This window comes from Schistocerca piceifrons, chromosome X (genome assembly GCF_021461385.2).
Source record: "Schistocerca piceifrons isolate TAMUIC-IGC-003096 chromosome X, iqSchPice1.1, whole genome shotgun sequence".
Taxonomy (NCBI): Eukaryota; Metazoa; Arthropoda; class Insecta; order Orthoptera; family Acrididae; genus Schistocerca; species Schistocerca piceifrons.
Window position 1 is genome coordinate 114,799,277 of NC_060149.1, and position 15,700 is coordinate 114,814,976.

General features: G+C 42.2%; 1 protein-coding gene across 1 annotated transcript in view; it reads left to right on the plus strand.

Moving 5' to 3' along the window:
• The window catches only part of LOC124722132 (protein tipE), a 71,720-nt gene that overhangs the window by 7,428 nt on the left and 48,592 nt on the right, over window positions 1-15,700 (plus strand). The gene's annotated exons all lie outside the window — the stretch shown is intronic.

A 15,700-nucleotide genomic window follows, 5' to 3' on the forward strand; every position in this document is an offset into this window, starting at 1 on the left:
AACGTCGCGCAGTGCTAAAGAAAATCTGTAACTGTCTGTCTCTCAGACGCCTACACCCGGCCTTATCCATTATCTCACAACACTGGGGAATGCGGAAGTTCTGGAGAAATTGTTGTTGACTTCTGAAGCTGCTGTAGCTATGGTTCACTTAGTAGTGTAACGATAAGTGTAATGCACTGTAGACAAAATGTCGCGAGTTCAAATACGTTCACTGCTACATTTTTTTAAATGCAATTCTGTCTGCAGAACACAATTCCCCTTTCGTCTCAACCCAAAATAGTCGCATGTGGAAAAAGGGCCAACTACTGTGGCATTTTGTTCTTTTCAGGTTTAATAGACGGCCAGGCAGCAGATGCATCTCGAAACTTTTGTATTATGTATGGGGAGAGCGCATCATGCCAAAATACATTGGCTGTCGTGTGGTAGTGGCATTTTATTCTTCTTCAAACCTTGTTTGACAACTTTAACTCAGAACAAGTTTTCTACATGCATGTAATCAATAAACTGCATGTGTATTGTCAGACTGTTATAGATAACATCAAAGAGTTCGCATATATCATTGATGATTAATTTCTCTCTCATGTCTACTATTGTTTAAACAACACTAAAAGAAACTATACGAAAATTGTGCACTGTATTATAAGAAATGAAATAAAACTACCCATGATAACCTTACGACGAAAGTCTGTTTTAATAAAGCTGAGTATTTGTACAGAAGCTTGCCTCTATCGGACCGAATTAGTAAAATACTACTCACTTAGATTTCGATTGGGTCTGTGTTTAATTGGTATGCTGTGTCATATTCAAGAGGTATGCAAATGTAGCATTTCATAAATAAAATTATGTATTCCTAGAAACCCGAAATTTGCTTGTCAGCAACGGAAGAGGCATTACCTGTTGTGCTGCATTGTAAGTTTTTCACCATTGCAATATGTGCCGAAAGTGTTTTCTTGCGTTTACCTTATCGATGTTTGATCTGACTGCTTGTAGCTCTTTCACAGAAGGGATAAAAATGTTACATTCAGCGAGGCTGGAATCACGAACCAGAACAGGTGCTTTTTTTACAAGAAATTATTCCCATTAAGACAGAAACTAAAGTGCAGATGCGGCCACTGTGCAGATCTGCGCTTTCGTAATGTTTCCCTCTTATTTAGTCTTATAACGACGATTGGGATCCACACGCGAGTCTGACTGTTTCTTTGTATCCTTCCATCTACTACCTTTGTGTGTTATTGCTTGGTGTTCAAAAAGCAAAATGTTACGCCTGCTCCTACGAGGTATTAGAACGTGGTCGCAAGAAGGCTAACGAAGTATAATCAATATACATTGAGACACCAATTTGTCCTTCGCCATGGTGTTAAATCGACAGAAATAATTGGGTATTATTGCCTGCATCACTGGCATCCCATTGCTGTCTTCTATTACTGACATTTTCATATTACCCTGAACACAAGACGCCGAGATAAATGAGTATATACTCCTTGACGAAACATCCCACATTCTAATCATCCTGATCCATTCATTACATGCATTGGCAGCAATGAGTGATAGAAAAGCTGTTGTGAGGTGACGAATGACAATAACAAAGGTAGTAATAACAAACCAGTAATCAAGGATGTTTACTGCATTACAGACAATTGTTAACGATTAAAAAAATAACCAAGAAAGGCTGAGTGTTTAATTTGCACACTGTATAGGTGTTCTTACCACTTTGTTACTGAATTCTGTTCTGGTTGTTTGCAGAGGGAAAAGAAAGAACCCTGTAGCCATACATATCGTTAGTACAACGAGATATTACCTATCAACTATCCTTGCTGTACATCACGAGACGAACATGGAAGCATACAAAGAAACAATCAGACTCATGAGTGTGGATCCCGTTCATCATTAGAACACTAAACAAGAGGGAAACATTACGAAAGCAATGAATACGCTGGTTAGCATACATTATTTGTATAGATCTGAAGATGAAAAAGCGCAGATCTGCACAGTGGCCGCATCTGAACTTTAGTTTCTGTCTTAATGGGCATAATTATTAGTTTCTTCTCTTCTGAATTTTGAAATGAATTGATTATTACGTGGCACAGAATAATTAGTTCACTGTCTTTCTTATAGCTTCCATTCCCACCAACATTTTTCTACATTCTCGTGCAATTCATGAAATTCTACTTGTATGATCACAAGATTGCACATAGATGCAATCGATTTCGAGGTGCAAAGTGTTTATTATCTTATTTTTCGTGACAGGTGGGCAAAGTTGATTTCCAAAGACTTTTTATTGTACTGAAACAATCTTTTGTCACAAAGTAACAAGGTAAGTGTTTTATTCGTATATATTTTGTGGGAAACTGTAATCGTGATTGAAGTTTATACACCTGTATGTTTGACACAACTGGTAGGAGAAAACAATGCATATTAACCAAACCCCACACCTCCTCTCCGTATCCTCCTATGACACGAGCATGGGATTCTCCTCACATACCGCTACAGAGCTGTTCCTAGCACAACCGAGAATTGGCAACATCCTCACAAAAATTTGGCAACACTATGACAGTGCAGTCACTTCCACGTATGATACTGAATTGACTCGCTAAATTCACTTGATATTCCCTTTCCATTTGAATGACTCGTGCTATATAACCCCTAGACACTGAGACAGAAAATTCAATTTTTTGGCTAAAGAAGTGCTATTCTTCACGTAAGTGACAACTTCTATTATCTTTCATGATGCGTTATGAGGCTGAGCGACCAATACCATGATGAGAGTGGTGTGCTGGCAACAGTGTGTCCATAGCCCCGTGCCACCGCCCATATCTCGTGCCGCAACGGTTCAGTGAGTCGTCAATTCTAACCGTGGCAGGGATCAGTGTGTGCAAGCATTTTTTACTGATTTATTTTATGGAGCTGCGAATTTCCAGAAAAAATTCTGTAACGAAATTGGAAGAAAACCTTTACACATCAAGTCCTCTTGGTAGCTCGACACAACAAGTTGTGTTAATGGTCATAGATCTCGGCTTTTTGACTGCCAAGCAGCTTTACCATACAAGCGTTTCTGAAGAAATTCGAATTGACCGTCAACGGTACGAATTTCAGTATTGTTCTTTAGTTAAGACTCACATGCCAGGGTGATAAGTATGAAGGGAATGAACCTCTTGATTACTATAGGGCCCCTATGCTAAATTTCCACAGTAGCAAACATTTGCTAACAGCGGCTCTAGCAACTTACTTTTTCTCTGGGTAGCTTCAAATATGGGCAATTTTGTCACCTTAAATCCAATTGAATATTTTAAATACCACTTTTGAACAGCGTTCACCTCTCCATTAATTAATGTATGGACCTCAAAACAAGCATTTTGCCTAGGTAGCTATAGAGCAGGTTCTCAAAGGTATTGACACAATGTTTCACATCCATTTACCTTAGGGAATCAAAGAAAGAAACAAAACTCATTACATTGCATTAACTCTCTCTGCCTTGACTAACACATATGAATCCATGACAGAAATAAATTATTTGAAGAATCTCTTGTGAAAGGAAAAAGAACAGGATGTGATGCTTTAATTATAGCACACTGGATCAGGAACAATGAAATTAATTCTGTGCCACATTGATGTATTGCATACTAGTGTAATAAAATACTCATCAAATAAAAACGGTTTTGTGCCTCCGTTGCTATCGAGTATGAAACACAAATCGTAGACAGATTTTATGGGTCACCACTCAACAACATTAAAGCATGTTACACCGTCGGGAGTGAGGAGTGGAGCAGACGTTGTCGGCAGAAGGCGAGGCAGCGAAGTGCCTCAGCCACCGCCGGTAGCCAGCAAACGGGCCCCAGAGAACTCAGACGCATGCGGTGTTCAGAGGCAGATAAGCGGCCAAGAAATCTCTCGCTGAAATAGTGTTGAATAAAACTGTTATTACCAATGTGACAGAAAGCGAAATATATTGTAGATTCGCTTGAATTGCACTCGTAGCTTCAGCATGGAGAGGAAAGGGGCGATAAAAATTTTGTCGACATGTGCTTTCTGTTCCTAGATGTCGTATTAGATAGTCTCGTGTTTTACCTCAAGACTACGGTCGTGGTCAAGACTGATGTACTCAGACTACAGTCAAGACTTCCTCTGGGATGTGCTGTAGTCTACAATGTTGCCAGATCGAGCATATTGCCGGACATAGAATTCTGAGGGGAGCATGACTGTATTGCCCACCTTATGTGAACGATTCAGTGGTCAAATTTTTGTCTAAGACTGTATCTACAACACATATTGCACGCTGAAGACACAGAAGAATTAAAAAAGCAAAATTAGTTTATGGGAGCAACGTTAACTATAGCGTTTGAAGTATTCATAGTATTGTATACGTGTGTGTAAACGCCTTCCAATGCCCACTCAAGAAAGACAAGGATACACAGTCTAGCTTCAATATTATAAATACGCCTCAGTTTGTGAATGAACTCAGATTGATAATCATTTTGAATATTTAGCAGTACTGTACCCATTGGTGTTAAACTCGTTTTCAACCAATGATTCCCACAGCTACAGGAACACTACTTGTAATACCTCTTGGACAAAATACTTGTGCAGTGCTATCAGACGGAAAGGTCAACCTGACAGTAACTGTGGGAAGTTTGTTTTACAACCTTCGTACTTTGATAAAGAGCTTTTCCTATTTCAGATATCTGTGAACGTTGCTGCATAAGACGATTTAAAAAGAAACTAAATTCCTTCAGCTACGACAGTGTCTAAAGAAATCGTCTTAACGGCACTAAATCGTGGTTTGTGAATCGTTTACCAGCCGTACTCTGCCGCATTTCGCTGATTGGAAGGCAAGAAGCTTACTGACAAATTTCACAGAAGGAAAAGGGGGACGAAATGTCTCCCACTGGAAGGTCATGTTGTTTTATTTAAATGATTACAAAATCAATTGATTTTCTAAAACATTCTCTGTCATACACAACTTGAAACAAGTCACGTCGACCAAAACATATGGAAGAACTGACAGCGACGTATATCGGAAGGCAGTAAGATCCCTTGGCTTTTGGAACTGACAGCGACGTATATCGGAAGGCAGTAAGATCCCTTGGCGTTTGGTTTGGCAGTATTCGACAGCCATTTCTAGTCGCAACTAAATGAAGAAAGCGCGTTTTTGTTATCAAGTGATGTCTTCATCAATTACTTTAGTTTTAATGTAATCTACGAGTAATTGCTGATGTTTGATATTAACATGAAAAGAATTCCGTAGACATGGAAAGAACCTGTTCTTGGGCAACTACTTCTATAATGACCAAAAGTATTAAATGATTTTCATGCATATGTGTTCCAGCAGCAGTATGAAGAAAATGAGAGTAATAATGACGGTAATAATCGAATTATCCGGTAACTTCACACTTCACAGTGGATTTTCTCGAACTAAGAAATTTGATGAACTAGTGAAAATTTCAAAATGGCTTCACATCGGGGCCATGATGCCTAGAAGAGTCTTTACATCCTGCTGACATGAGAATAGCATAATCTCCGCGTCAGGTTCTTGCTTCTACTTAACCATTTAATAGATTCGTATTTTTTTCCATTGTGACTAATTTTGCAAGCTAAGCATATGATCCGTTACAGCACACTCCTGGGGTGGGAAATGTCGCCACAATGGTCTGGTGGAACGAACTATCACAGGTTCAATGCGTGGGTTCAGGCATTTACTTTTAAGAGGCACAAACAGATTTACTTTACCTCTGGTAACCTGAAGAGAAAGACTAATAATTCAGAATCCGCATGAAACATCATGTTCCTTCATTACCAACTGGGCAGAGCCGGTTTACGTTGGAAAATGACATAGGCGGGAGTCATGGTAAACGGAAATACTGTCGCCAACGTAAACTTACTTACATTAGAAAGTTTTATTTTATTTGGTGAATCGATAGCCATTTAAAGGAACAGGGCTCTTATTTTGCTTGTACTTGATTAAACTACAGACGTTGAAAAATTTTGTGCTGGACTGTGATTTGAATTCGTATCTCCTCTCTCGAGGATCTGAATCTCTCGGAACAGTATAGTCCAATCATTTCGTTCCTTTTCCCAAGACTGCAATCTTCTCTAGGTCTCCTCCAAAGGTAAGTATGTAGGTCCTAATACTGATCCAGTACAAAAATATGAATTGAATGAAAAATATTCATAATTTCACTTCAAGCCCTATCACGTGCACAACGTCCTGCTAGTGAAAATTAACATGCATTTTTAATGTCTGTTCATGTGTTGCCAACATTCGCAATAGATGTCGTTATTTCTGGTCAAACACGCACACATCTTACTGTTTGTGAGTAACCAATTGATACTTAAGCTATATTCGTGGATGATAAAAAAGGACGGTAGGTGTGCGGTTCGATTGTCGCTCAGGCACAAAAAATTGTATCCTTATTTTAGATTTAAACAGCTAGCAGCTGGTAAGAAAAACCGATACATAACATTTGATTTTACTTAGTCAACAATGCGATTACATGTTGGGTTCGTATTTTCGTCACAGAACTTCACAACATGCGCTTCATCTTTAAATGCATGAACACTTTGTTACTTCTGTATGGAGGTATATCAGACATCTTCCGTGGTTAGTTAACAGGGACGAAAGGGTCTTGATGGGAGTCCCGGTTTATTACGAAAACTGTGGTCTTTTATTTTCAAGTTTAGATTTGGTTACTGATATCGGCGAAAATTTCGGTAATTCATGACTCTTCAAGGCTAGTCAGCAATATGATTAGATTAGATTAGATTTGATTCGATTAGTATTTGTTCCTTAGATCATGAATACGACATTTCGTAATGATGTGGAACGTGTCATTTTAATGAAAGATTTCTTTACATACCATGATGCAATTTCTTTACAACAATTATTTACTCTCTCTCTCATTCTTTTTTATATTTCTCTCTCTCTCTCTCTCTCTCTCTCTCTCTCTCTCTCTCCTCTCTCTCTCTCTCACACACACACGCACACACACATACACAAACATTGTTTTTTATTTTTATTTGTTTGTTGTGCTCGACTATCGGCCAGGAACGAAAACGTCCGTGAATGAGTTTCTTAGTTTTGAGTACGAAAGAAATATAAAAACTACTACGAGAGTTACTGATTTATGATGCTTAGTTTACAGTCAGTTCTGAGTACTATTAGTAACTACCCTCCAGTCCCTAAACCTAGTTACAGATATGCGAATCAGACGCCTTACGTATTCCAGGCCGTGCCAGCCGCATCTGTGAGATGGCTGCTATGGTCACTTCCCAGCCCTCTGTAGGAACGCATCGATTCGTGTTCTTCCTACTGCTACTGTAACTGAGATTTGACAACAAGGCAGAGTATATTTCGCAACTCTGTGATCGACGAGTTACTTCCTGGTGTGCACGGAATTAAGCCTCAAAGTTCACTTGATTTTTCCTATCATTTCCATTTAATAAAAAATGGTTCAAACGGCTCTGAGCACTATGGGACTCAACATCTTAGCTCATAAGTCCCCTAGAACTTAGAACTACTTAAACCTAACTAACCTAAGGACATCACACACACCCATGCCCGAGACAGGATTCGAACCTGCGACCGTAGCAGCCCCGCGGTTCCGGACTGCAGCGCCAGAACCGCACGGCCACCGCGGCCGGCTCCATTTAATAATCTGAGTTATTATCGCTTGAGATGTAACAAAAGATTGTAAATTTACGGTTTTCAGCCCAGGAAAGTCGTTGCACGTCGAAATCGCAACTAATCTTGTCCTTTAAATAGCGGCTTACACGTTCTAGTCACTATTGGCCTAGTAACAGGAATCCAAGGCACATACCTCTGCGCTAGCTACGTGGTAACGTGCTGTCTCGTAAACAAAAAAAAAAAAGTATTTTCTGGTTCGTGATTCCAGTCTCGCTGAATGGAACGTTTTCATCCCTTCTGTGAAAGAGCTACAAACAGTCAGATCAAACATCGATAAGGAAAACGAGAGAAAATACTTTCGGCTCATATTGCAATGGTGAAAAACTTACAATGCTGCGCAATTTTGGGTTTCTAGGAATACATAACTTTATTTATGAAATGCTACATTTGCATACCTCTTGAATATGACACAGCATACCAATTAAACACAGACCCAATCGAAATCTAAGTGAGTAGTATTTTACTAATTCGGTCCGATAGAGGCAAGCTTCTGTACAAATACTCAGCTTTATTAAAACAGACTTTCGTCGTAAGGTTATCATGGGTAGTTTTATTTCATTTCTTATAATACAGAGCTCAATTTTCGTATGGTTTCTTTTAGTGTTGTTTAAACAATAGTAGACATGAGAGAGAAATTAATCATCATCGATATATGCGAATTCTTTGATGTTATCTATAACAGTCTGACAATGCACATGCAGTTTATTGATTACATGCATGCAGAAAACTTGTTCTGAGTTAAAGTTGTCAAACAAGGAATGAAGAAGAATAAAATGCCACTACCACACGACAGCCAATGTAGAAAATACTTTTCTGACGTATTTTGGCACGATGCGCCCTCCCCATACATAATACAAAAGTTTCGAGATCCATCTGCTGCCTGGCTGTCTATTAAACCTGAAAAGAACAAAATGCCACAGTAGTTGGCCCTTTTTCCACATGCGACTATATTGGGTTGAGAAGAAAGGGGAATTGTGTTCAAAGTTCCATTAGAGTGATAACTTCAGCAGACAGAATTGCATTTTAAAAAATGTAGCAGTGAATGTATTTGAACTCGCGACATTTTGTCTACAGTGCACTGCACTTATCGTTACACTACTAGGTAAACCATAGCTACAGCAGCTCCAGAAGTCAACAACAATTTCTCCAGAACTTCCGCGTTCCACAGTGTTGTGAGATAATGGATAAGGCCAGGTGTAGATGTCTGAGAGACAGACAATTACAGCTTTTCTTTTGCACTGCACTACGTTTTCAACAAACAAATAGTGCAATAGGGTAGCTCAGGTGGAAAGGGACACTTCCAATTTAAATTTATGCATCCTACACTGTTGGCCGGCCGTTGGTGGCCGAGCAGTTCTGGCGCTTCAGTCTGGAATCACGTGACCGCTACAGTCGCAGGTTCGAATCCTGCCTCGGGCATGGATATGTGTGATGTCCTTAGATTAGTTAGGTTTTAGTAGTTCTAAGTTCCAGGGGACTGATGACCTAGTATGTTAAGTCCCATAGTGCTCAGAGCCAACACTGTTGGCAGTTCTGTGTAGGTGGCAGTTACGTGATTTTATTTCGATGATTACAAAATAGCGTCGAATGTATGCACCGGGTAGCTGAGGCACCTAGTTAATGGCGGTTCGGTCAACCAAGTAAATGAATGTATTGAACATGCTGCAAACCACTACAGGGAGCCTGTGTGTCAGAATTCTCATCCAGTGTGGTGCAACGGCGTTATCATAGAAAAATGAGCCATAGGGCTGAGGATTAGGTGGCCTGTTCGATTGCTGATAGCTTTGTATACTAATGGTCAGGGTTCGATTCCAACTTCTGCTGATGATTTTTGATAGGAAGAGACAGATTCTATTCTCTTCTGGCTATGCCAAGTGAAGAAGGTATAATGGCATTGTGGTCTGAAATTCACATTAAACATGATTTTCCTTCTCTACCGAGTAGACATTACGTTGAACCACAATAAAGTCAGGAGTGGCGACATGTAGAAACTCTATCATCAGTAAACTTTCTTATACTAGTTATTTATTTCTAGTGATGAAACACAAACACATATTTTACGTCACAGGACACTTATTCCATCTTTTATTTGAGCTTCTGTACGTCGATAAAATCGGTTCTGAACTGGGAATGCAACTCAGACCGCCCTTAACGCGGAATTTGATCCCTTCGTGACAATACAACTCGACTACAATTAGTTGTTTGTTCAAAACTGCAGATTCCTCAACATCTCCACATTTTGCGCGTGAATGGGTTCGAATCCTGGCCAGGCACTAAAGTTTTCATTATGTATTATCAAGCTCTAGCATGAGAACACCTATTTGCTGGTGGATAATAATTCTGATGTTTAGTGTGTTTTCATTCGTTGTCAACACTAACGATATCTGCCGTTTTTGGCTCCCAGTGAGACACAGAACTATTTGCGAGATTACTGTAAGTACAAGGATGTTATTCTGAGCTGCTGGTGGAGAAAAATTCGGAAGCTGATGTCTCTTTGTGTGTAGTCAACAACGATATGTGTGGGGTTCGATTACCAGTCAGCACTGAACTCTTCGTCATATTATTTCTAGTTCAAACATGCTCACATGTCGCTGCTGGTGTAAAAAACCCATATTTAACGTTCGTTTTCTCTAGAATATAACAGCGATAGATGCCGGGTTGGAGTCCTGGGAGGGAAAAAATTAATGATTCGTCTCGTCATTTCAGTTGAAACATCTTGCTACTGCCGAGAAAATCCGATATGTCACAGTTGATCGTGATTCGATAACAATCCGATTACGTTCTGGGTTCATATCCCTGTCCAACACAAAGCTTTACCTCACGGCATTTCAAGTAAGTTACTTGTGAAGAAGCAATATTTAACATCTCTCGTAATACGTTAACAGGGACAATAGATGCTGGGTAGGAATTCGCGTCTGTTAAAAATGTTTACGTTATGTAATTTAAAGTTGATATTTCCTAATTAATACTGTCTACAATCGAGGTATATCTCTCTCTCTGTATGCCTAGTCAGGAATGACACTTTCCGTCAGTCACGAAATCTTCGCTTAGTCTGCATGACCTGGGTTTGAATCCATATGCAGAACGAGACGGTTCGTCGTGTCATTTGAAGTTCATAAATATTCTCAACTAGCAGCTCGTGAATAACTTAAATTTTTAATGTCATTTTGTGTTATATAATAAGTACGGTATGTTACTTTGAAGAGGAAATCATAAATATGACGAACTTACTACGTGCATTACCTATCTGACGTAATAATGAGAGTGGTAACATTTCAGGTACGTCGTTTATGGTAATAAATGTGAGCTTACAAGCCTTAAGGACAGTCTTACCTGTGATAAGGTGTTCGCTGATATTTGCAGTATCGTGGTATTACTTTACATCTTGGGTTACTGGGATACGGAGCAGTGTTTTCTAGTGGTGATTTGTTGGAACCATTTTCAGTAGTCAAATGACTGTACCGAGGAGCGATTAGAGGACATGCTAGATAGCAGCCTTAAGAGGATTGTATGCGAATCAGGCGAAATGCAATTCAGGTCGTTCGGATACTTTTCAGCACGACTGTACCCTTATACTTGTTTATCGGCGGATGCAGACCAATAGTCATCTACGATGGTCAACCCAAAACATGCTCTGGATGCGGGAAAGAGGGCCACGTCCGTTCCGAATGTATGCAGCGGAGGATTGTGCGAACCCGTGCCTACGTCCACGTTGACGCCGCTGCCATTAACGTATGAAGACGCATTTCGAACAGATCGCATCCCGACGAATAACCAGCTCCAACATCCTGACAGTTTACGGCAACCGACTGCGGAGGAGACCGCCACCTGTGACGAAACGGCGCACACTTCTGCCACTCCGGCGCCAACGACGCCGTTAACCGACCGGAAAGGATCGGTAGGAGGTATGGAAATTGATCCTCCGGTTGTGGCGGCAGCTGCTTTCGTCCCTGAGCACCAGGAATCACTTCCGCACTCGGACACGGAGGCACACACACGCAAACAACGATCGCCAAAGCGCCACAAGAAACACCTGCTTAATGCATTCCACGTCAGACGGACTTGCGTGTAACGACGATACAGTGAATCCGGATGCCCCACACAGCAGTAAGACGCGAATCACACGAGTCGGGGGTTGAATACAGACCCACCGGACGGAGGGCCGCCGGAAGGATTCCCTCCACCCACCGCAGCAACACCTCCGCCTTCGGTCAGCCCGGCCGGAGAAACACGACGAGAGATGGACCTCCAGCACAGGAAATGGGCCGACGAATCCGATACTGACCCAGAGACCGACGACGCAGCCGCAATGGCGAGTGCGGCGTCCACCGGATGTTAACCACGCAGAAGACGCAGACTGCCGCACAGACAGCACGTCGACGAGCAACAGCACGCAAGTTAACATAAGCGTTCATGTGCACTGCACTGAGGAACAGCGGCAGGAGTATCGAACAGCCCCTATTAATGTTAATACAATTAGAACGCCGGTCAAATTTCGGCTATTACGAGACATGCTGCGTGCGTCAGACATTGACGTCGTCCTTCTGCAGGAAGTATGTGTCGAGAGCTTCTCCGACCTCTATGAGTACGATACATACATTATACCCACTACAGACGGCGGCAGCGGAACAGCGATACTTCTACGTGGCGGCACAGTGGCCGAGGACGTGGTGTACCTGCCGTCAGCGCGAGGACCGGCGCTCACAGTGCTACGAGTACGGATCGTTAACATCTACCCACCGTCGGGGTCCGACAGACGGCGCGATCGATCCCGATTTTACGCAGAGGAGATTGCACCACTATTCTTAGGCCGATATGAATATGTCTTATTTGGAGGTGACTTCAACTGCGTGCTCGCAATAAAAGATCAACACCCACGCTATAATTCATGCCAGGAGCTGCGGCAACTGAAACAGGACATACCGACGAGCTACGGAAATTATTTGCGCCTGCGCTCGTTTTATAGCAGCACTCCGATACTGTGAAGGCGCTTGTGCAGATAGACTGCGTGCATCGATAGAGGAGGGACGATACATATCGACAGACGGGGATACACCTACGTCACAAGTCACTCTGCAAGTCGCCTCGATCGAATTTACGTAACACGTCGTCTGGAAACTGCGATCCTCGACGCGGAATTGGGGCCAGTCGCCTTTTCAGATCAGATAACATATACAGGGTGGTCCATTGATAGTGGCCGGGCCAAATATCTCACGAAATAAGCATCAAACGAAACAACTACAGAGGCCGAAACTCGTCTAGCTTGAAGGCGGAAACCAGATGGCGCTATGGTTGTCCCGCTAGATGGCGCTGCCATACGTCAAACGAATACTAACTGCGTTTTTTTTTTTAAATAGGAACCCACATTTTTATTACATATTCGTGTAGTACGTAAAGAAATTTGAATGTTTTAGTTGGACCACTTTTTTTCGCTTTGTGGTAGATGGCGCTGTAATAGTTACAAACGTGTAAGTACGTGGTATCACGTAACATTCCGCCAGTGCGGACCGTATTTGCTTTGTGATACATTAACCGTGTTAAAATGGACCGTTTACCAATTGCGGAAAAGGTCGATATCGTGTTGATGAATGGCTATTGTGATCAAAATGCCCAACGAACGTGTGCTATGTATGCTGCTCGGTACCCTGGACGACATCATCCAAGTGTCCGCATGTGAAACGTCAACCACGACCTGCAACAAATGATGATGCCCAAGAAGGTGTTTTAGCTGCTGTCGCGGCTAATCCACACATCAGTAGCAGAAAAATTGCGCGAGAATCGGGAATCTCAAAAACGTCGGTGTTGAGAATGCTACATCAACAACGATTGCACCCCTACCATATTTCTATGCACCAGGAACTGCATGGCGACGACTTTGAACGTCGTGTACAGTTCTGCCACTGGGCACGGGACTATGACAGATTGTTTCCACGCGTTCTATTTTGTGATGAGGCGTCATTCACCATAGCGGTAACGTAAACCGGCGTAATATGCACTATTGGGCAACGGAAAATCCACGATGGCTGCGACAAATGGAACATCAGCGACCTTGGCGGGTTAATGTATGGTGCGGTATTATGGGAGGAAGGATGATTGGCCCCCATTTTATCAATGGCAATCTAAATGGTGCAATGTATGCTGATTTCCTACGTAATGTTCTACCGATGTTACTGGAAGATCTTTCACTGCATGACAGAATGACGATGTATTTCCAAAATGATGGATGTCCGACACATGGCTCGCGTGCGGTTGAAGCGGTATTGAATATCATATTTCATGACAGGTGGATTGGTCGTCGAAGCACCGCACCATGGCCCGCACGTTCACCGGATCTGACGTCCCCGGATTTCTTTCTGTGAGGAAAGTTGAAGGATATTTGCTATCGTGATCCACCGACAACGCCTGACAACATGTGTTAGCGCATTATCAATGCATGTGCGAACATTACGGAAGGCGAAGTACTCGCTGTTGAGAGGAATGTCGTTACACGTATTGCCAAATTCATTGAGGTTGACGGTCATCATTTTCAGCATTTATTGCAGTAATGTGGTATTTACAGGTAATCACGCTGTAACAGCATGCGTTCTCAAAAAAATGTTCAAATGTGCGTGAAATCTTATGGGACTTAGCTGCTAAGGCCATCAGTCCCTAAGCTTACACACTACTTAACCTAAATTATCCTAAGGACAAATACACACACCCATGCCCGAGGGAGGACTCGAAGCTCCGCCGGGACCAGCCGCACACATGCTTTCTCAGAAATGATAAGTTCACAAAGGTACATGTATCACATGGTACGAACCGAAACAAAATGTTCAAACGTACCTACGTTCTGCTTTTTAATTTAAAAAACTTATCTGTTACCAACTGTTCGTCTAAAATTGTGAGCCATATGTTTGTGACTATCACAGCGCCATCTATCACAAAGCGAAAAAAGTGGTCCAACTAAAACATTAAAACATTTATATTTCTTTACGAACTACACGAATATGTAATAAAATGGGGGTTCCTATTTTAAAAACCGCAATTGATATCCATTTGACCTATGGCAGCGCCATCTAGCTGGCCAACCCCCTTCAAGCTAGACAAATTTCATTCTTTGTAGTTTTTTTCATTTGACACCTATTTCGTGAGATATTTGTCCCGGTCACGATAAATGGACCACCCTGTATATGCACGGTCTCCCTATGTCGTCAACGAGTGTGGAGGAGTCGCAGTGTTTGGAAAATGAATACTGTTGTGACTTGGCAAGACAGCCAAGCCACTAGGAGGTGAAGCCGAAAGGCACGCGTTTAAGCTCACGCAGGCTGGCGTGAGGTCTGGATCTGGACAAGGTAATTAATATAGCCAATAACGTACGTAACTGCTGGAATACTTAACTTTAATCCACAATTGGTGAACATCGGTCTGACGGTACATGCATCACAAGATAAATAGCAAATGATAATGGCGCCTTGCTAGGTCGTAGCAAATGACGTAGCTTAAGGCTATGCTAACTATCGTCTCGGCAAATGAGAGCGTAATTTGTCAGTGAACCATCGCTAGCAAAGTCGGCTGTACAACTGGGCGAGTGCTAGGAAGTCTCTCTAGACCTGCCGTGTGGCGGCGCTCGGTCTGCAATCACTGACAGTGGCGACACGCGGGTCCGACGTATACTAACGGACCGCGGCCGATTTAAAGGCTACCACCTAGCAAGTGTGGTGTCTGGCGGTGACACCACAAATACAGCACACCCCAGGGATCCTGAGTGCAGACGCCTAATCGAAGACTCTTGGCACATATGTGAACGACGACGTTGCAGTGGTGGCTGGAATGCGTGAAGCTTGCCTTGCGGCGAACGTTAATCGCGTACGGAAGAGAGCATATGATGTAGAGGCGCCACACGACGGAAGTTTATTTTACGATGCTCCGCGAACTATCTGTACAAGCGCCTTCACAGTATCGGAGTGCTGCTATATAACGAGCGCAGGTCCAAATAATTTCCATAACGCGCCGCCGTCTGGAGGGTGACGCAATCCGTGC